This window comes from Amphiura filiformis, chromosome 2 (assembly GCF_039555335.1).
Source record: "Amphiura filiformis chromosome 2, Afil_fr2py, whole genome shotgun sequence".
Lineage (NCBI taxonomy): Eukaryota > Metazoa > Echinodermata > Ophiuroidea > Amphilepidida > Amphiuridae > Amphiura > Amphiura filiformis.
In genome coordinates this window covers 14,987,189-15,010,970 of record NC_092629.1, presented here as the reverse complement: position 1 = coordinate 15,010,970, position 23,782 = coordinate 14,987,189, and the positions used below count along the sequence as shown (strand labels likewise).

The 23,782-nt window shown below is 37.3% G+C and overlaps 1 protein-coding gene across 2 annotated transcripts in view; it reads right to left on the bottom strand.

The window, feature by feature from the left end:
- LOC140145931 (uncharacterized) overlaps positions 1 to 23,782 on the bottom strand; it is a 52,836-nt gene that overhangs the window by 27,115 nt on the left and 1,939 nt on the right. Inside the window, exon 1 of one of the 2 annotated variants that reach the window (XM_072167668.1) lies at positions 12,710 to 12,875. The exons of the other annotated variant lie outside the window; for it this stretch is intronic. The gene's annotated coding sequence lies outside the window, so the exon portion shown is untranslated. Of the gene's footprint in view, positions 1 to 12,709; positions 12,876 to 23,782 lie in introns of those variants that run through there. 2 annotated transcript variants of the gene reach the window in all.

The following is a 23,782-nucleotide window of genomic DNA, read 5'->3' as shown; positions in this document are numbered from 1 at the left end:
CTATACTCGCGTCAGTACGGTATATTTATTTCTACTACAACCCACTGGCATCTACGACTGAACATACATTTAGGCCTGTAAAAAAATTTCTATTGCCTTTTTGGCTCCAAACTTTTTATGGTCTGTAGCACACCTTGGTACATTATGTAGGTATCAGTGACCTAAACAGTGCTCCTTGACTGAATAGTTGGCTGTCTGGAGGAGTTACCATGGTGATACAACAAGCCAAGGGATGGTATCTGTGGCACAGAGAGACCATAGACATTATACAATGAATAATACATGCAGGAAAGAGTATTTAACTTTCTTACTTTAGGACATACTGTGATTTTGAGCTTTTTCTCATTGAAGTTAAGTTATTTGTAGTGATATCCAGGTATAACATGTCACATGACACTAATGTGCACCCTACATGTACCAACACAGTCATGCCCTACACCTTCGAAAACTTAATATTGAGGAACATTACTTTGGCATAAACATGGATCATGTTTTCATTATTTTAGTAAACAATTTAGAAACAGACCCCATAATAACCCTGGGTAATAACAAATTGAGAAGAGCAACAAAACTTTGAATGAAATGAAACAGGATTTGAACAGCCAACCTCTGGATTGTGCATCTTCTAAAATCTGTAAATAAGGTGCTGAAAAAAACCTGTCAGGCCACGACCCAGATTTTAAAAAATTCGTCAGTCCGTATTCCATAGTGGCGTATAGTGGGCGCCGCGAATAAACAACTTTTCGAGAAAATCGGGTTTGAAGAAATGCCAATTTAAAATCGAGTTGTGTAAATCAGACATTCATTATATTTTGTAAATGATGTGAAATTTCTGTAGTAAACTAAATAGATTTTATTGTTATATATTTTTCAAAAGAAATAAATACATACTATTGCTGGCAAACTGACAATAAAACTATACGTCACTATGGAAAGCGAACAAAACGCAATACCCTAACCTTACGTTAACCGTGACGCCACCTCGGTGCGCCGTGTAATCCCTATGGCGTTACTTTTCGTCGTTAAGTATTCCATAGTGGCGTATAGGTCCGACACGCAGACGCCACTATGACATACGATGTTTTTCATTTTGCCGATATTTCATAATTATAAAATGTGTATAAAAAGTGGCGTATGGTCGACACGCCACTATGGAATACAAAAATGTCACTTTGTAACTATACGCCACATTTAATTAATTAATTACTAATTAACTAGCTAATTATGACTGATGAGACTTAGCAAAAATGAAAGAGAACATCATTAAAAACATATGTGCCAATTTTCAAAAAAATGACCAAAAATCACTATACGCCACTATGGAATACAGCCAACGAATTGGGAGAAACCAGAAAATGTTCCTGTACAAATGAATGCTGACCCGAATTTTGAAATGTTCAGTAATAGGTTTTTGTATTTCAAAATATTTACATATTTTGGTGATTTGATTTTTAAATAAGGTCATTTGCAAAAAAAAAGGGGGGCCAGACAACGATGCTACTTTTAAACAGGTCCTTCAGCCTGTAGAACATGGGGTTTTTTCATTGCCTAACATGGTCAGTTTCTCTCAATAAATTCCCAAGGGGCTGTGCAATAATTATGAGCCCTGGGGGAGTGTAAAATTAGGGGGGCAAGCAATTTTTGGCGAGCCGAGGGGGGGCAAGGGGGGGGGGGGCAAGCAATTTTTGGCAAGCCGAGAGGGGGGCAAGCGATTTTTGGCACACATTCATGGGGTGCCTTTCAATTAAAACGCGCTAAAAAGGCTTAGGAAAACGGTACAGAAACGCTAAATATGCAAATTTTCATTCTCGCTGCGCTCGCAACATGTATCAAGACCATTTAAGGTTTGTAAATTGGGATCCCAAAAATTTGACATGTGCAAGGGGGGGCAAAGAATTTTTGGCGGGCCAAGAGGGGGGCAAGCGATTTTTGGCGAGCCATTTGGAAATTTTATTTATAATTATTGCACAGCCCCTAAAGAAGTAATTAAGCTATATCTTCTCTACTCCAGTGTGTTGTTATTTTCGTGTCCACAGTTTCCGAAAAAATCAAAGAGGACTATGCGCACAATTTTACTAACGCACGCGGCAGCTTTGAGACACAGGATTTAATTAAGATGGCCTAAGAATGATCACGCCAGGCTACATGTATTAGAACAACGTAAACATGATAAAAGAAGACCACTAGTTTTGCCAACCAACAAATCAAGTGAACAATTTACTGTCAGCCTTCCCACCACCTATTCTTACCTCACACCTACACAAATTCATGTATTTATGATATTTTGTAAACATATCTGCAATTTATTGGCCCTCCTGGAGATTACTGTTATCAAGGGGCTATAATTCATTGCAATTGGATTCCATTCAGGACTGTTGGAACAATCCCCTCAAATCTGCCCAAAATACCCTCAAATACCACCCTAAATCACCAACATTGCACAAGATCATTCATAATTACCCAAATACACCAAAACCATTGCCCCCACCCCCACCCCAAAAAATGAATATTTTTAAATATGCCAAAAACATCATCCCCTCCAACAAAATAATTTCTGGTTCTATTATATTTTCTGATTCTATTATATTTTCTGGTACTATCATATTTTTGCTGGAAAAAAAATCAACAAATGTGGTGAAAATGCACATGGTGCAAGGACTGGTATGGTAAGGAAATAAATTTTCCAAAGGAGCTTAACCCCATAATGAAAACTACCTGCCAATTAGCCAAAATGAAGTTTTCATTATCAAGGACCAATCGGCAACATTGTTAGAATAATTTGACCACGCAAAAAAAAAATTGGGGTGAATTACGAATTACGGTATTTGCAAAGCTCCATTCTGATTGGTGATTACATGTAAAGTGAAGATATCATGCATGTAATTGACCAATCAGAGGCAATGTTAGATTGGCAGGTACATTGTAGTGCTCAGGGGGTTAAACAAAATTTTGACATTGGCCCTATACACATGTAATGTTACATAAATCTGCCATATTAGATTGTCATGCATGGAGACTAAAATAGGCTACCTCCTGCAAAACCTGGATATGGCAAAAGCCAAAATCAAACAATAGTTTACAAAGGTGCAACTGAGCCCTGTCGAATCAGAACAACTGCAGAATGCAAATGACCATGCACCTTCAATCAAAAGTCGCCAGAAGCATGCATGGCAAATATATTTCAAACCTCAATTCACTCGCAAAAGGCAAGGCAGCACGTCATCAGTTTGTAATATTTCAAGAGGGCATCATGGCAACTGTTGAAAATTTGAGAAGGGCACCAAGGCAATATCTCAAAAGTGAAGAAAACACACACAAACATAGATAGATGCTTTTATAATGAAGGGGCAGGGCTGGGGCACCGACAGCAACTTCATTTAGAGGGCACGGCAAGTGACTGCCTTGGGTAAAGGAGTAAAAGGACATATTTTGAGGGCATTACGACAGTGGGGATGGGCACCCACAGCAAAATGGCATGGGTGCCGTGGGTTAATTCCAGGGCTGCCATTCAGCAATATACCCAAGTATTGCAGAGTACTATAAAACTATTAAAAGTGGCAATTTTCATGTGTGTAATTTTTCGCGCTTTGCCGATTTTGAGCTACATCGTTTGTTTTTAATTTTGCAATTTTAAGCTTCTTTTAGACCTATATATTATGACATTCGCATGTTTTTATTTTTATGGTAGCTGTTGTGCACACGAATAGCGTGAAAATTAATGTACCATAAAAATTTCCAATTTTACATTAATTTCTTTGTATCATATACCCTTCAATTGTCTATTTGAACTAAAACCAACACTCTTAATTAACTATCTATTCATTATTATGTCAGAGCTTTAAACAAAAGACTATTATTGATTACGGTACTTTACACCTAGACTGAAAATCTATTGACACCCATGAACTGATGATATTGATTAAATAGGAAAATAATCCATTACATGTCATATCACTTATTATTTACACCTTTATGGCTTTGTGATGTTCCTCTGTCAGCTGGCCAATACAAAACATGCATACACAATTTGTAAAATCTTTGAAGCGTTTTATTTCCAGTGGAGACAGTGCATTGAAAGGGCAACTTTTATGTTTACAAAAACAAAGCCAGCTAATGCCGTACTATCTAGAGCTAGAAAAATTTTTCATATTTTTTTTTTTTAATATTCACCATCTTCATGTACATACATATGAAGAGCTTTGTTTCAAAACCCCTTACATCCACTTGATTAAGGTTAAATACAACTGATTTTCAAGGCTTGATTCCAGAGGGGCGTAAGTTAATAATGGAAACAGCCATGCAGAAAAGAATGAACTCACGCGTACAATAGTGTATCAATCTGAACATGGGCCACGGACAAACCGCTGGCTCGTGAGTCATCCTATATGTGGCAGGGATAGGGAAGGGCGGGGGAAGGGGCAACCATGATAGGGCCATATGGGCTGATGGGGGTGGGGGGATTGTGGGCAGCCGTTTTCGGCAATTTTACTTTGGATTTTCTAAATTTTCAATTTTTGAAATTATCCTGGATGATATCTGTCGTGAAATAAATCAATTCTTCTATAGGCTATAATAGGCCTAGTATGCCTATTTATACCCTGATTATGCAATATATAGGCCTACAACAATAACTACAACAACAGCAACAAAACCAACAACCAATATTTTGTTAATCTAATTTGTAAAAATATAGGCCTATTCATAGGCCGCGCCAATTAGATTAGTATAGCCTAAAAATTCCTGAATTATATAATGAAAAAAAACCGGGCAAAAACAATCAATCGCAAACAAATAAAATAAAATAGATGGAATGGACCACATAGGGACTCGAACACGTACCAAAGTTTTCCAGCTCAAAACTATAGTATTATATAGTCGAACGTGAGTCGGCCAAAGCGCTAACCGATTGAGCTACTGAGTGACCTGTGAAATCGATTGATCTCAAACTGACTATTATGGAATAGTGCATACCAGGCTCTTATGGTAAACAATCTCATCACCGCTGTAAATGTCGGAGGTATCGATGGCAAAAAACCTCGATTTTTGCAAAAGTAGCTTAAATTTGGAATGAAATTCAAATGGTAAAGGAATCGACATACTTTTGAGAAATAATGTAGGCAGTTAGAAATCAAAATTAACGTTCCACAATCCAGATATCGATAATGTAACATAACAGTGTTTTGTGGTACAAGATTCTCGAAAATTGTTCCCAAAAGCGGGCTAATAAAATTTAATCGGTACTGTATTTGGTTCTTCCCCATGGCAACATTATTTCTTTGGTCGATTTGTAGTACAATACAAAAAGGAGAAAACAGTCACTCGGCGTGGTTTTTATACGGAGCGAATATTTGAAAAAAACTGCATGGAACGTGTTTTTGATCTTGTGAACATGGTGCGTAAAAATGATTTAAACGAAGGATTTTCAAACGGATTCTAAAAATTTGTATAAACACACAAAAATAATGTTAAGATACATCCATGCACCAACATTTGACTCACTGCGATATTTGATTGCTGAGAAAACGCGGTTTTAGAGAACAACTTTATACGTCTTTTATCGCTTTTTATACGTTTCTTCGTGTAACCTTAATTTTAAGAAAACATCAAAAAATCATCAAAAAAATCACTGATATAAGGGGGTTTGCAACAAAAGCAGTTTTTGGCAGGATGCTCATCCTACCCAGACATCACGCCAAAAACTACTTTTGTTGCAGACCCCTTACATCAATGATTTTTTGATGATTTAATAATGTTTTCTCAAAATTTCTGAAGTGGATGTAAGGGGTTTTGAAACAAAGCTCTTCATATATATGTAAAGTGGTTAGGCTAAAAAAAATCATTCAAAGCCGCAGTGTGCGTTAGTTTTTCTATTTTTGCACCTCGGAATAAGTTGTCTAGATAGATGGTGCATTTATGCATTATTATTATTATTAATTTATTTTATTTCCTTTTTTTTTCAGTTTTTGAAATAATGAAATTCCAAGACAAATTTGAAAGAAAATTTACTTGATTCAACACTCGTGTTGTTACCTGTATAAAACAATAGATATTGTACTTCATTAGTGTAAATCAACCACAATTTTATGCTGTATACTTTTGAACACTCGAAAATGACATGGATTTTGAGACATAGCTTTTTTTAGCCTTAGGCAACATCATGGTAATATCATAGTTTCTATCAATTTCTGTCAATATTTTAAATTCATGGTTGCAACACAGCACTTTGGTGTAAATGCAAAATACTTTTCTGAGAAAAACATGTTTGAAGGATATGCTACTAATATCCAATATTATCTCTCAGTGGACCGATTACATATGATACTTGATATTGAAATTAAAAGATTTAACTATCAAACTGTAAAGTTCTTACATAGTAACTAGTTCTAAGCTAGGATAGATAGCTCTCAACCTATACTGTGCCAATAAAGTATCCTTACACTTGGAAAAATAATTCACAATTTTAAAACTGAACAATATTGGGGTAATATCTAATCCTGCACATTATGACACCAAATTGAATCCAATGTGACCTCAAGAAGTAAAGTTACGAACATTTGATTAGACGGTAAATTACACAGTAAAATTCCATTGAAAAAAGTGGGGTGGCGCTGTTTAATTAGGCTCATTATGACGTCAATACCCTGTTGCTATCAAAAAGTTATCATGATCAACTTGCAGTGTTGCTATCAAAAAGTTATCATGATCAACTTGCAGTTATCCCGACTGCACTGCTGGTCATCATCAACAATGTTTGATACAAATGTTATTTGGGTTCGGTTGTTTTTATTATCTTGGGGTTGTTGTTTTTTTCGGCCGTCCAGATTTCGGGCGATTGTCCATTGAGCCATGAATCTCATTTTTTCTCAAATTATATCGAACAGATCCCTCGTCAATATTCAATAATCTTACCATTTCACTCATGATATCCTTCTATCATTCCCTTCTGGTGATCGGTAATTTTTGGCATTTGAGCCTGATCTGATGTTAAAACTGAACAAGTCAAAATTAAACTATAATGCGCTGCTAGATAGGAAATCCCTGTAGTGAGGCTGCATGATATTAACTGAATGGAAGTTATCTCTTTTGGATTGTGGCAAATAACATAATCGCATAACAATTACAATTCTTAGTCAGTGGGAGTGGTCTATACGTAGACACATAATCTGATTGGACAATCGCATGATTTTGGGTGTCGTCTATCAGGCGGTAGACGACCCCACGTCATCATGAGTGTTGATAACGCGTAACACGCTCATAGAGGTGCGTGTATGTATCGCGTTGTATGCGTAGATGCAGTGCGGAATACTCGCATGCGCGCTAGCAGTACGCCGCAACAAAAGATGTGAAGTTGTAAACAAGTTTCGTTCATTTTAGAAAAAGGGGAGTTTTTATAACGGTAACTTAATTTTTGCTTTAAAAAATAGTTTACAGTTATTAAAATAATATTTAACTGACTAAGAATCGTAGTGGATACGCTGCGCCGCATCCACTACTCAAAATATTGGACCTGCCTGTCGTCTATCACACGGTAGAGGATAGGCAAAATAAAAATTCCTATCGTTTATTCTCTAAATCCGTTGTAATCGGGGGATACCTTTATTCCTCTAGTATCACAATTCATAACCTTGATCATTTGTTATGCATCACATGTTTTCAAAAAGAGTTCAAATACCCCGGGCGTCATCTGGTGTTATGGTGGTCATCAAGGACTGACGTCATAATTAGCTAATTAAGCACAGCGCTGCCACTTTTCCTATGGGGGTTTTGTTGTTTTTCATGAGCTCAAAAGAAAGTTTGTTGTTTCATTATTTCCAGCAATGGGGTCAGTCCATCTCAAATCACCTAGTTTTCACAAAAGGTTGGCTGGTCACCCTCTCAGATTTTGTTTAAAATCACTTATATGGCCATGCGTTTTGAATTGGGCCAGTAAATAGGTGGAGATGTTACATGCGCGCGACATTTTAGGGTTCATTTTCTTAATTTTCTCAGTTAATATGCAGCCTATGTAGTTAAATTTGGTGTCAAATTAAAGCTTGTGATGAGACCAATACAGTAAACCTTTAAAAAGTTGTAAAAAGTTATTAATATTTGAATAATTTGCATCTAATTAGCATAATGTGCAGGGTGGAGGAGGATCAGGAGGAGGAGGATCAGGAGGAGCAAATTTAATAAAAGTGACCCCCAGGGGTCATATGATGCTAGAGGTCCATTTCTTTTTTCATATTTATACAATTCACTTTAAACTGCATACTATAACACCATACAATCATATTCCAGGTAATTTAATTTGCTTTGAGAAGCAATTTTGCATATTTTATTTTCCGTTCGGGTTACACATTGAAGTCAATGGAAAAATATGCCTTGAAAAAGGCTGGCGCAAAATCATTTTAATTTTATTGAACCCTATGATGTTATATATGTATTTAAAGCTCTGACTGAGAGGAATTCAATTATGGAACTTTTAAATATGTGGGGTGAAGCTAACTTTTTCTTTTAATTTGTCAAATTTTACAATTTTTCACTAAAATATTTGGTATTTTCAGTTTCATAACTCCTTAGTGTTACACCCTGTGCCATTTTAAAGTGCATTTTTGGATTCCTTGGTTCATTTGCAGCAAGAAAATGTATACTTTTATATATGTTGGGTATAAAAATGAAAGATATGCATATCTAAACGAAAAAACATGCAATTTTCATCTCGCGAAAACATGTAACACATTACCGGCCCACCTCAAAACGCATGGCCATATAATAGCCCTATGTGCTAAATAAACACATTTCAAACGGTAGGTCTCTACTCCTTGTCGTTTCCGAGAACCAGCCTATTGAAAATTGGGTCAGACCCCTCCTTTTTGCTCACGCGTGTCGCGTCGTTAATTTTCCTCCGAGTTTAGACATCCATATCTTCCCCTATGAGCCCCTGTGAAATTTTTATTAAGCCAATGAGGGTCTACCCTGCTATAGGGAGTCACACCCAGTGTTCGAAATAAGCACTTATCCTCTTGTCCTCTTGTCCAAAAATCACTGGGGACAACCATATTGAGCTATGTACTTATCCCCTGGACAACCACTATATTTTACCTCCAAAAGTATGACACATTTTGGGGACAACCAAAATGTAATTGAGGACAAGCAGAATTTATGCTTGAGTTATCCTCGGGATAACCTCCATATTTTCCTTATTTCGGACACTGGTCACACCTGAACCTATATTGCCTACTAAAGGCAAAATAGATGATGTCTGACATCTGGTATGAAGAGGAGGGGGGTTCAACATGCCTTAGAGTGTGATCGGAATCCGTCCCTCACGTGAGGGACGGAAATCAATAGATAAATAGATGCACTGAGAAGTTAAGGAGTATTTTCATTCAATTAAACTTGAATGGATATTTGACTCTTAATAAGGTGAATATATATACATGTACTTTTGTCGTAATGTCGCATTTTGACTTGTGAGGGACGGAAATCAATAGATTTGATAAACCATGGCAATAGTTACATCTTTCTTTTTTCTATTGAAACTTTTGGTCTAAATTACACTTGTAACATAATATGTAATTTGAATGTTGCCTCTATCATATCAATACACTTTGAGTGGTTCTTTAAACGGAACATAAACTTTACGTTAGGCAAAAAAAAAAATTGTTTGCTTGCCCTCGAATGGATTTTTAAAATTGGGTCGGTCGGTCGGGAAAAGTTTTTTTTTTTTTTTTCTTTCCGTTTCCCAGAAACAGACATGGCGAATACCGAATGCAATTAATGGTTCAAGCATTTCCGTAGCAGCAACATCACGCCATGGTCCAGTATCTGTGCTCGCCACTTGCACCTAAAAACAATTGTAGCTCTTCTACATGTAGGCCTACGTTTAATGAACTGTACAAGTCTCCTACATGTAGGGTTTTCTGCTTTTCAAAACTATCATATTAATCAGCGTGTTCGGTCCCTTGCTTCACCTGTACAGCTAGCGCTACTCGTGTTGTGTCCGCCATGTTTAAAGTGAAATCATATTTATACCGAGCGATTTGTGCTCTTAATAAAAGTAGCCTCAACAAACATGTTGAAAAAAATAGTGCAATGTTACTTCCTAGTCGATACGAACAAATATCATGAATCTAAATATTTATAAACAAGAAATGAATATCTGGTACAACTGTTTTCAAATTTTATCTACTTTTACCATATTTTAACATCTGCTATATTGTATCCATTCTTGCACGATATGCACGGTTATATTTTGCCTGTAAATAAACTCATCCCTAGATGCGCCGTCCGAAATGTGCAGGTGGATAGCAAATTGTATTAGAGCTTAGATGCTGAGGTGGTATACGAAATTGTGGAACCCGACAGTCAGGTACAGCCGGACACGTAAACATGCAGGATATGGTATTTTACAACGTTTCTTTTAAATCATCGGTTTTTCAGACGAAAAATACATGCCATTTTTGGAAAAAAAAAAAAAAAAAAAGTTCTACGGTCGGGACTGCCGAGACGGTCGGTCGGACGAGGGCAAGCAAACAACTTTTTTTTTTTGCCTTAGGGACGGACATTTTCTGCGTGAGGGACAGACAAATGTGACGCCATTTTGAAATTAGCTGAATTTTTCAAATTGCCTCAAAATCTGTCCCTTGGCCTCTTACAGTATTATTTAAAACTAATATATAATGTTGCTTTGATTATTTTTAGTGTGTGTAAATTACCATAGCAAGTGATTGTGAGGGACGGACAAGTTGGGTGTGAGGGACGGACATGCTTGTTTTCTTTCAATTTGGTAAAAAAGCATGTCCGTCCCTCACACTTTTTGTAATTAAGCTTGCGTAACTCTGGAATGAAATGTTTCTAATTTTTGTAACTTTAAATCAGATTACCTGGGCATCAATGTCAATAGATAGGGTATGTGTTATTGTAATTTATTCAAGAACTTTTACGAGAAAAAACTTTTTACGATTAATTTTGTGAGGGACGGACAAAATTTGATAGCGTCAACTTCAACGACCCTTCTTCCTTAACACTATATACAGGGACACATTTTTTATTCATTTAAATTGTATTATTGATAGTACATGTAAGTGTATTGTTGTTAATTTGCAAAACAAAATAAGCAACAGGAACTCTTCTTGTTATTTTTAAGCTTTATTTTTTGTACTGTGATGTCCATCCCTCACAGTGTAATTTTGTTGACCTAACTTTAAGGACTCCGTTTACGCAGAAAGTAGGCCTACAGCAAAATTTTACTTTTTCTTTTGGATTAGTAAAATATGATGTTTTGAGATAATTATTATGCACAAATTTATAACAATTTTAATTTTTGGCCAAATGTTACCTAATTTCCGATCACACTCCTTATTAGATGTCTATATCAGCATATGGGGGTGAGATACATTTTTTTTAGTCCAGAATCTTGTTATTTGGGTCAAAGACACCCTAGATTCCAATTTGTAGCCCTGTAGCTTACCCCTGGCCCTTGGGGAAGATATGGATGTCTAAACTCGGAAGAAAATTAACGTCGTGACGCACATGAGCAAAAAGGGGGGGTCTGACCCAATTTTCAATAGGCCAGTTCTCGGAAACGACAAGGAGTAGAGACCTACCGTTTGAAATGTGTTCATTTGGCACATAGGGCTATGATATAAGAGAAAATCTGAGAGGGTGACCAGCCAACCCATTAGGTGATTTGAGATGGACTGACCCAATGTTTTGATGTTGAAAAGTTGATTAAAACTGATTACTAGCTATTATAGATGATATTGAAGTAAATAAATAGGTTTCAAGTTAGTATTATTTACTAAAAACTCAACAATTGTTACTGCGGAAAGACATTTCGTCGGGAGAGTACAACAGATGCTGGATGGGAGACCAAGTATAAGAACATTAAGTCGGGCATGGCCAGATGCTGGATGGAAGACCAAGTATAAGTATGTGACACCATCTGGTCCATGGGGACCAAAGGAGGCATTTTTGACTTTTCCATTTTCCTGTTCAGGTTTTGCAATTGTATATTTTTTTTGTAAGTCAACCTCGATCATGAATGATCCTAGTATTTAGCTCTAGGTCCAGAGACACTCCCAAACCAATTTTTTTTCCAATTTAGGTTGCCCGAAAAATGTGTAACCGGGGTGCACCGCTCAGTTCAACACGCCGCTAGTCCGACACGCTGCTAGTCCGACACGCCGCTAGTCCGACATGTTGCTAGTCCGACACGCCTCTAGTCCGACAACACAAATTCCCTATACTTAGAGGTGCGTCATTCCGAATATGAAAATCATGGCGCTAGTCCGAAAAAACAATCTGACACGCCGCTAGTCCGAATTTGAAAACACAGTTTTCAGTCCGACACACCGCTAGTCCGAATCCGAAATACACTGCGCTAGTCCGAATTTGGAAAACACTTCTTCAGTCCGACACTGCGCTAGTCCGAAACTGAAAACCATGGCGCTAGTTCGAAACTGAAAACTGCAGCGCTAGTCCGAATTTGAAAACTGCAGCGCTAGTCCGAATAACTGACTAGCGCAGTGTTTCCCCCAATTCAAATTCGGACTAGCGCAATGGTTTTCAGTTTCGGACTAGCGCACTAAGCGCAGTGTTTCTGTTTGCAGTCAGTCCCAATACAAAATTCTCTTGCTGACATTAATCTGCACATGGGAATGAATGGGTTACGATGGTAAAGCTTATGGCAACAGTTATACACTTTTTGAGTTGCACTTGTACTCACTTGGATAACACACTCCAAAGTGACAATGTTTGGTGTACAATTGACGTCAAAAACTGTTCTGCATTCCTTACAAAACAACTATTTTAAGTTATGTTTTTAGCGCAGTTTCCCTCGTCACACGCCATGTTTATTTTTAAATGCCAATGCCGAGTGGATTGCCGACTGGGATACATCTCCTCACCATAGCTAGTTTGATTACGCTCCCTCCACACAAACACCAAACTGGCTTATGGTATGGCGTCCATCAAATGAGAATGAGAGTGACTATCATATCAACTTCCGCATGACATTGGTTGTCCATGAAATTTGTGATTGCATGGACATTTCGAAGGTGAGGGCGCAAGAAATTGGAATTTTTTGCACATTTCCAGTGCACATCCAGAAGCTTAGTCCGAGGTGCTCTGACGATAACACTCCGATCGCCATATAGGACAGGGAGTGACAACGGAACCGCTATGTGAACGAGCTAACAGAAGCTTGAAGTATTGTAGACTCGCTTGCCAGTCCTATACGCCGTACCTATGTATATTAAGGACTGGCTTACGCCATTTTGGATGTCAATGGGAAATACACACTTAATGATTTGCGCCGGTTAGAAACTTGAAAAAAAATCTTAAAAATTTATCAATGTATATAAAAGTGGTACCAACCTTATTGTGCTTGCTAATTTAAGACTCGGTTTAAACAAAATTAAGGATCTAATGCATTTTAGTGTCCAAAAAGGCAAAATTATGGTCAAAGTTCTGCCGAAATCGGCACCCTTGCGAAGGGTTCAGAACTCGAATCGGGAACGAAAATATCCGATCTTTGCGATAAAAAACACAAAATTACAACTTTAAACATACTATTGGCAAAAGACATTATTACCAAACAATATAGAATAGAAAATTTGACATCATTTTCTCAAAATATTGAAGAAATTTGCTCACTAGACATCGAAAAAGTATGCAATCCAATTCCCGTTCAAATACGTGGGAAATGAAAGTGTATGCCTGGTCGAGCACCCTCACAGACCAGAACGTAGTGAGGGTACTTGGTATATCCGCCATGTTTCAAATACATGGATGGCCAGCATAATGGCCCGCACATTACAAGCTTTATGAGAAGCCTATTTTAGTTGCAAAATGAGAACACAGAGTGGCTTATCTTAAACCCACATTCTCAATCTCTCATGCCAGAGGTTAAAATAAAACGATCCCTAACTAATTATCAAAAGATCATAAATTTAATTTCTTGAAACGTGCCGGCGAAACGATTTATTTACAAGTAACAATCCTTGTTCCGACACCGATACCGCTCATTCGGCAAACCACGTGATCACTCAGGTGAACTAGGATTGGACGATCGATTGCGTTAAATTTTATCCAGGTTACCGGGCCATGCCTAATGGCGATACTCGCGTCTTGGAAATATTTTTCAACCACGTTGCAAAATGATCGGAAATACACCATCAAGGCGACTCGATCGGTAAGCATCATTGAAACTAAGCAATATTTAGTATTTTTTCTTTTGATTTTTTACAGTTTTGATTAGTTTGATGAGAGTGGATTTAAAAACCAGTCCACTAGTAGACTTGTTTCAAGTCCTTTGGCGTCCATAGTTGGCGTCCTTTGGCGTCCATAGTGAATGTAATATTCATGGAAGCTTTACCGCATCTTCCAAAAATGTCTATTTCTTTCCAAAGTTTTGAAGTTATCTATTCTTTCAAAATAATTATTTACCTTCATCACTTTGTGAAAATCTATTTGACATTTGAATTGCAAGATAGTGGACTTTCTTATCATACTTTACCCCAGGCATACTGTGCACTGCAGGGGTAGTGTTTGAGCAAAATGCACCCCATGCCCACAAGGTATACTATACTTCCTATAATTCTGACCTGACTAAAAATCTGAGGGAGTCCAGTATATGATACTTTGACCACGGGTCCTAAAGAAGAGCATGAATAGAGAAAAAGTTAGGAGAAAGACTTGATCAAGGCTAGTCCACTAGTAGACGTTGTAATTGACAGTTTGACATTTCCGCCGGAGGATAATGTGAATCCATAAGATGTGGCGATCAATTTCACGATTAAAATCTTTCCTTTGGGGCGATTTCCATTTCTTGCTATCATTTAAAGCCTGAAAGCATCAATACTAAAGATAGGCTATAAGTCGCTTTAAATGCAGATATAATATGTTAACATTGGATTCCATTTCTTGTTTATTGTTCACTGTATGGAAAAGCCTGTTCTGTTGTATCTTGTATTGGTTGTATTTCCCACGCATACTGAAAGTGCTTAATCCCCACTAAAGTATTGCAATAGAGACATAGGTAAGTTATTATCACGGATAGGGTATTGCAGGGAAATATACAAAATGATTTAGTGGTGAAAAATAGCATGTAAAACACAGTGTGGTAGCTAGCAAGTTGAGGATGACAATATCGACATCCTCCCCGAAAAGCAAAGTAACAGCGTTTACGGCAGTCTATAGTGGGAATTCCAATTGAATGAACGCAGCTTTCAATAGCGTGACAAATTTTTGCGTACACTGCGCGATGTACGCCAGCGTGTGCGACTGTGCGTGAGTAACGCGGAAGTGAACTCAACCATCATGACTAGTTCACCACATAAACTTGTATGGCTCAAAATTCGGACCGCTCGCCATTAAGTTTACTGCTTTCTGTGTTTTGAAATTTGTTGACGTTTTAACGAGCCCCGATTCGGTCGATTATTTTAGCTGTGTCACGTCACATGCATGACGCTGGTGGGTACCAACCAAACTTCAGAAAAAAAAAACCTCGATCGCCGATAACGATGTGATGGGACTTACATAGGATTACACAGACATATTTCTTGCCAAAATTTGACCATTTCTAGGCAAGTTGGCCTTACTTTTTCTGCATTATGTGAAAAGGACAGTCTTAAGTAAGTATAAGTGCAACGCTTAAAAAGTTTTGATGTTTCGGGAGACTGGGAGGGATCATAATAAAAAAATGATGGAGCCTATTCTTGCAGATATAATATGTTAACATTGGATTCCATTTCTTGTTTATTGTTCACTGTATGGAAAAGCCTGTTCTGTTGTATCTTGTATTGGTTGTATTTCCCACGCATACTGAAAGTGCTTATGCAGGCGTCACTCTGCAGCCTGGACCCACCCTCCTCAGGTCATCACCTTTCTTCACCTGAGCCAATTATTTGTAACGTCAGGATTTCACCATCCCTTCACATACTTTACAAAAAGCAAAGGCAAAGCATCACTCTTATCAGCAAATGTGTTAGTCCAGGCTTCACCCTTTGAAATATTTCCATAGGTGAGGCTTCACTTTTGTGAACCAACTATCATTGGGGATTTATAGGAAGCATGGCGACAGGTAATGGATACGATGTCACATCACCAGAAAACACAAATTACTAGTCAAAGCTTCACACCTTTCATGATTTGTAATAGGTAAAGCTTCACCCAATGAAGAACAAAGAACGTCAGGACTTCACTACAACAACAAATAGGTCAGGGTCAGGCTTAGGCGTCTAATAGACGTCTATATTTGGTGACCTCTGAGGAGGGTGGGTCCAGGATACAGAGTGATGCTTGCATTAATCCCCACTAAAGTATTGCAATAGAGACATAGGTAAGTTATTATCACGGATAGGGTATTGCAGGGAAATATACAAAATGATTTAGTGGTGAAAAATAGCATGTAAAACACAGTGTGGTAGCTAGCAAGTTGAGGATGACAATATCGACATCCTCCCCGAAAAGCAAAGTAACAGCGTTTACGGCAGTCTATAGTGGGAATTCCAATTGAATGAACGCAGCTTTCAATAGCGTGACAAATTTTTGCGTACACTGCGCGATGTACGCCAGCGTGTGCGACTGTGCGTGAGTAACGCGAAGTGAACTCAACCATCATGACTAGTTCACCACATAAACTTGTATGGCTCAAAATTCGGACCGCTCGCCATTAAGTTTACTGCTTTCTGTGTTTTGAAATTTGTTGACGTTTTAACGAGCCCCGATTCCCGGTCGATTATTTTAGCTGTGTCACGTCACATGCATGACGCTGGTGGGTACCAACCAAACTTCAGAAAAAAAAAAAAACCTCGATCGCCGATAACGATGTGATGGGACTTACATAGGATTACACAGAGATATTTCTTGCCAAAATTTGACCATTTCTAGGCAAGTTGGCCTTACTTTTTTCTGCATTATGTGAAAAAGTACAGTCTTAAGTAAGTATAAGTGCAACGCTTATGAAGTTTTGATGTTTCGGGAGACTGGGCTGGATCAGAATCAAAAGATGATGGAGCCTATTCTTGACTGTGTAATATTCCTTCACCACATTGCCGTACGGTAACAGTCTTATACGATGGACAGATAGTATCAGTTTCTGAATGAGGACATCGTATAAGTTCCTTGTACTACATCATGACCATGCCAACGCACTCGTGATTGGATAGCATTGTATCCAAGGTCGTATGCGTTAGCGTTGTAGTTTGAAATCGCAATATACGATCGCGGTTGGATCGAGTGCAGCTGTTAAAAGCTGCGTTCATTCAATTGGAATTCTTACTATAGTGTAAACTGTAAGTGTACATGTACACGAATGAAATTACTTTTAAACTACGTGGTATAGTGCTAGGTATCCTCTTTCACAAGTATTATTTTGTGATTAATTTACGGAATTAGCATGGATAACGAGCAGGTAAGGAGGCCAAATCACAGCACGTGACAAGAGAACATGTTGCTAATGCCTGGCTAAAAAGACACAAAGCAAATTTAGTGTTTCCAAGTTTACACCGTGTTCTGTATTAGCCGTGCAGGGGATATGAAGGTCAAACAACAAACTGATGTAAAGCGCTGTGTAAAGATATTGCAGGGAAAGCGATATCACATGCCACCGTGTAAATACGTATCATTTTCTTCGGAACGGGGGGGGTCCTAAATTTACAAAAAGTTGGTGTCAATAAAATTGCGGCCCTCACTATTTTGGCATCAAAAATATTATGACCCCGGCTCCCACCACCGATACACCTTACCCCCTAGACAGGCTAAAATTGTATTGAAATCAGTCTTTTTGAATACAATAAACACACTATCTTATGACTCCCTACATTTTGTAATTATCAATTTATGACCCCTCCCCCTTATTTTGCTTTCCAAAAAAGTATGACCCCCTATATTTGGGACAACCTTCCGAAGAAAATGATAGCCCCCTAAGCTAAATATAGAACAATCATCATTCTGTTCAGATATTACTTTAATAGCACCTATACCATTTTTGCTGATATACTACAGATATTTTCATTTACAAAAATTAACAATGTAATACATTGTATTTGTGAGTGCAGCTGTTAAAAGCTGCGTTCATTCAATTGGAATTCTTACTATAGTTAGGGAGTTCGGCACTTTTTGCCTTTTTTAAGCGAACCTTATCAAGTTTGGTATCACTGGAAAGAGAATTTAAAGAGAAAACCAACAGTCTTTAAATCAGCTCAGTAGCTTGAAGTATAGTGAAGTTATGGTCAATTAAAGTTGTGTGCGTACAGGTTTTGTGTCTGTCGCCGCGACCAACTGGAATGTGTGCAACAAAGTCCCTATTATGTCGATTACTGTCTCAAAATTAATTTGAAATCTAATAAAATTTGGAAAGGGAGTTAAAAAAGACAACTAGTAACTAATAGTATTGTAATATCATATTGACAATTATTGAATAAAAAAGTAACAACATATGATTACATAGTATGAAGTGCAGTTGTGTGTGTTTTATATTTTTTTCAAGTCACCCCAAACGGGCCTATGCGGAAATAAAAGCAAACATTTTTATAACAAGAAGAACAGAGATTCTTTAAATACTGGAGTTGATTTAAAAAAGTAGTAACATAAATAATATCAATTCATTGAAGTGGTTTTTTCTCATATTTCTCCGAAGCCCTCATGCAAAATATGTTCTTGTCTTTAGTTTATGAAGCTCATCTGACACTGCACTACTCAACTTCAGAATTGAAAAAAAAAATACAAAGGAAGTGAAAAAAAATTTAAAAATATTACACAGATTCTTTAAGGGATCTAAAATGAGCGTTTATTGCGTTTCGACAGTATTTTTTGTGGGACATGAGAGCACCTCGGACCTATCGGATTGCATTCTGAATACGAAGCATGTCTTTCGGATATCAAATAATTTTCATTTTTTGAAAATCACAATATAATACAAATTTTATGACATATTATAAAAATTTGATATTTTTCAAATTTTGATATATAACAGTCCTCGAAGTAAATTATATAAATCTAATGATATATTCTTAAAGTGTATGTAGCAGAAAGGAAAAGCCGACGGTCAATTGAAAATTTTGACCTTTCATATTGAAGATATGGATTTTTTCCCAAAAAGACCTAATTTTTTTTGGTGTTTTGGGAAAAAAATCCATATCTTCAATCTGAAAGGTCAAAATTTTCAATTGATCGTCGACTTTTCATCCCACCTACATACACTTTAAGTATAAATCATCAGATTTATAAAGTTTACTTCAAGTACTGTTAGATATCAAAATATCAATTTTAATGATTTGCCATAAAATGTGTATTAAATTGCGAATTTCAAAAATCAAAATTATTTGATATCAGAATGACATTCTTCATATTCAGAATGCAATTCGATATGTCTGATGTGCTCTAATGTCCCAAAATAAATACTGTCCAAACGTTCATACCCCAGCCCTTAAGTATCATAGAAATGATTAAAAGAAGTAACAAAAATAATATCACCCAAGTATTAAGTGTGCATTCTTCATTTTTATCCTTGCCCTCAGGCTCAAGACCCGATAATGCGCTACATCTACCACCCCGCGTCAACCCGACAAGGCACATGGCATGCACCGCTAACACACCGCTACACTCCCCGTACTTTGCATGTTACCACAGTACCTCCCGTACAAAATCATGGTTCGCATTTTACCGCAACCTCCGATTGCTCTGCAACTTGGCCAACTGCTTCTTGAAAGTCTATAATTTAATCTAATACCAGTTTCATATAGGTTTCATGGACTTTTTATAACCGAATTATAAGGCTTTTGACAAGAAAAATCGGGAAAAATTACCTTGATTTTGGTCCCTCAGAAATTGCTTTTGACTACCGTCCATGCTTTATCAACGGGCATTTGTTTATTATTGCCGGATGGGGAATTCTTTTGTCTATAATAATCTCAGACTTTGGACCAGGTCCAGGTCAGGGGTTAATGAGATGTGATCCAAAAACTCCGTCACATCCGGAAGCTCATGTGACAAGATGGCGGCGAATGCGTCTACTGGTAATCTGTTGCTCTGAAGGTACTCCATATTTATCGCATTGATCTAGGATTATACGGACTTTTTTTGGAAAAAAACATCATACAGTTAGAAAGATTAATCTTTAATCTCTTCAAATCATAATTTATTTTTCCATTTGAACATAAAAATCATGTTTAAAACATACGACAATTCTTGCGTGTTTTACGTGCTTCCAGATACAAATTCGGAAATCGGGAAACTACTGGACTCCCTACTATAGTGTAAACTGTAAGTGTACAATGTACATATGTACACGTATGAAATTACTTAGACTAGTCTAGGCTAGACTAGTCTAAGTAGCGAGGACAACACTTTTTAGGTTTATTCTAGGAACATCTACAAATTTGGTATCACTGTAAAGAGCATTAAGAAACTTAGACAATGGTACCAAAAACAGCTCTATAGCTCAAAGTATGGGGGAGTTATGTACCTATTTGAAGTTGTGAAGGGTAGCGGAATTTGTCTGTCATTTTTTGTTTATGGTACCCTGGATTTATTTGTCTAGCACTTGAATATTTTTACAAGTAACACTTACAAATCTGGTATCAATGTAAAGGGCATTAAAAAAGAAAGACAATGGTGCCAGAATCAGCTCTATAACTTAAAATATGGGGAGGTTATGCCTATTTAAAGTCATGTGAAGTTTACTGGGTTTTTTTGTGAGTCAATTTTTTGCGTACAATAAATACAGCATTATTTTAGAGACGATGATATTGCCTCCAAGAAATAAATAAATAAATATTGTAAGTAAATAAACAAGTAAATTTAGGAATGAATGAATAAAGGAATAAATAAAAAAAAATAAAAAAAATGAATATGTAATCATAATCTAATATGACCCATGCAACACATGAACATGTTCTGCCAGTGCCATTAGTTTACTTGTCAACCTCATCTGACCATGGAAGAAAGAGATAAGAAGGAACCACAACGAACGCATTCACTTTGTCCACTCCCTTTACCGACATTTAGTTGACATTGTTATTCATGAGGATTTACTTTGATCAATACCCCGCGTTAAATAGGTGATTGGTATTGTATTCCATGTATTTGCATGTCTTCTGGAGCGTGTGTGAAGGATGATTTGAACTAATGACCTTCCGTGCAAGCACCCTATAGGATTTTCTTTGGTGGCGTGATCATCGGTCATTGATGGCCTACATCTTTTTCTTCCATTTTGCCCAATTTTTCCGAACTTTGATGACTTTTTTCTCAGAGTTGGCAGTCTTTGGCACTGAAACGAGTTAGCTAGTTACGATTATACACATATAAACTATTAAATTAAACAGGTTTTATGTACCGGACTCAACCGAAACATTGTGCATTATTTAAGAACATTTTACATCTATTTTTCATCGAAAAAGTCACCAAAATCTTACCTTATTTGCTAAAGATGAAACTCAGCAAAAAAACGGCCGATTTTGATTACCTTTTCGATGTTTTATAGGACATTTTCTACACAACACGATCAAGAAAACAGTTTGACTGTAGATCCCAAAACAAAGCTACTATACATGTTCAGAGCATCAGTGAAATTCCATAATCTTACTTCTGGGTAGCGTTTGTTTGTTCGTGGATGGGTTTGTTATAAATTTTTTCCAGTAATAATTTTGCCAAGCATCGATCGCGGTAAATGGATCATACATGAAAGTAAGTACCATTAATAGCTTTTCTTTTCATGCGTCAATAGATAAGCGGATTAAAACTTGGCCGATCGAAGTCGTTGTGGTTCCTTCTCATCTCTTTCTTCCATGATCTGACACTGCACTACTCAACTTTAGTATTGAAAAAAAAAAAAAAAATACAAAGGAAGTGAAAAAAATTATACAAATTCTTAAAGTATCATAGAGTTGATTAAAAGTAGTAACAAAAATAATATCACTTGAATTAAGTGTGCATTTTGCATTTTACCACATACGACATGACCCGATATGCGCTACATCTCCCACCCAAGCGCCAGCCCGATCAGGAACAACACGTGCACCGCCACCTCACCACTTCTCCCGTATTGTCGTATTTTCACGGCCAATTGCAAATACGGGTCATCACAGTAATTCCCTTTGCGCATCTATGCGCGATGGATTTCTGCAGAAGAATGACCACAAACATCTTTAAAATACTCTAAAATTTCATTAATATATGGGTGTAATATAGGTGTAAAAACCATGAAAATCTTACCTCAAAAATAGACCTCAAAAAACTGAAAAATTAGGGGCTTTCCCCAAAACAAACCCCGTCGTGTTTGGTATGAGTGCAAAGGTCACAAAATTCCCTATAAAATGATGACATCATCCAGGTAAGTCTCGTGGAGTCTCGTGGATAAATCCAAATCGAGATTTGGTGAATTTCAAGCAGACGAAAAAATGGCGTCCCGTCGATCGAGTCGCTACGGTCGTAACTCCTGAACTTCAACAAGTTCAACAATAAAATAAAAAGGGCCTCCTCCTTTTTCTCAGATATCAATCTGTATGTCGAATACCCGAAATATGGTGCCAAATACAGGTATTTAGCGTCGTTTTCCAATAAAAATAAAAATAAAAAGGCCCTCATTCTCATAATTTTTAAAAACCCGGACGAGAAACATGTTTTTATTTTTACTTGGCCTAAGTTTCACACACAAACAGATACAAATGCGTAAATCATCGTATGCGCTGATCTCGCTAGTTTAAGTAATTTCATACGTGTACTCAGACTTGTAGTGACTCGACTCGAAATGACTCGACTCGACTCGACTCGACTCGAGTTTTGGTGACTCGATGACTCGACTCGAGGCAAGGTGACTCGATGACTCGACTCGACTCGAGGGTTGATGAATCGATGACTCGACTCGACTCGAAATTTAATGACTCGACTCGATGACTCGAGGCTTGTGACTCGAGTCACTGTGGCTGAATCGACTTTTTAAAAATGACTCGAAAAAATAAATTATACCTTAATATTTCTAATAATACCTGCACGTTTTCTTCCACACATCTCAGTGTATTGTGATTCTTATATTTTACAAATTGGGCTTACTATCTCTCAGCATCTTTATAATAACTTAAAATATAAATTATATGTATGTGTGTACAATGTACATGTATGATTGCCTGTCGATCTGGCTAAAGGATCCACCTTTTTTTTACATGCTTCAAACTTGGCATGGTGGAAAAGTCCATTGTCCATCATTGCTGAGCCTGGCTACACAAAATGTACATGAATGCTACACACATGTCATTGTAACAGCCTGTGCACACACCCCTACATGTATGCTACATGTCTCATTCACACAATGACTGATCAATACAGAAAAAAAACAGCAAACTGGGAAAACATTTGAGATACTCTCTTTTTGTGGTGAATTTCAAGTTATCATGTTAAAATATCATTATTATAGCTTTTATTAATCATTTTGATTATTCCCCATCCAAATACACTCCTCTACATGCTGCACACATGAAGAACTACATTGCAATGTGACTGACTGGTGTGAGCATTTCCACCAGCCACATCATGACATGTACTTCTTGTGCCCAGGCGTGGGCTTGTGCATCTGAGTCAAATGAATAGAGAGGTTCTTACCATAATGAAATTTGGGATGTTTATGAATTTTAAAATATCAATAAAACATGGATATAATTATCCAGATGTGCATAATAAGACTCGAAAGCTACATCATTGCTAAATATAATGTTGAAATTAGCAGACTTGTACCCGAGTCCAGCTTGTCCGAGTTTGAGCCGAGCAGAGTCCATTTGTATCAGAGTCCGAGCCAAGTCCG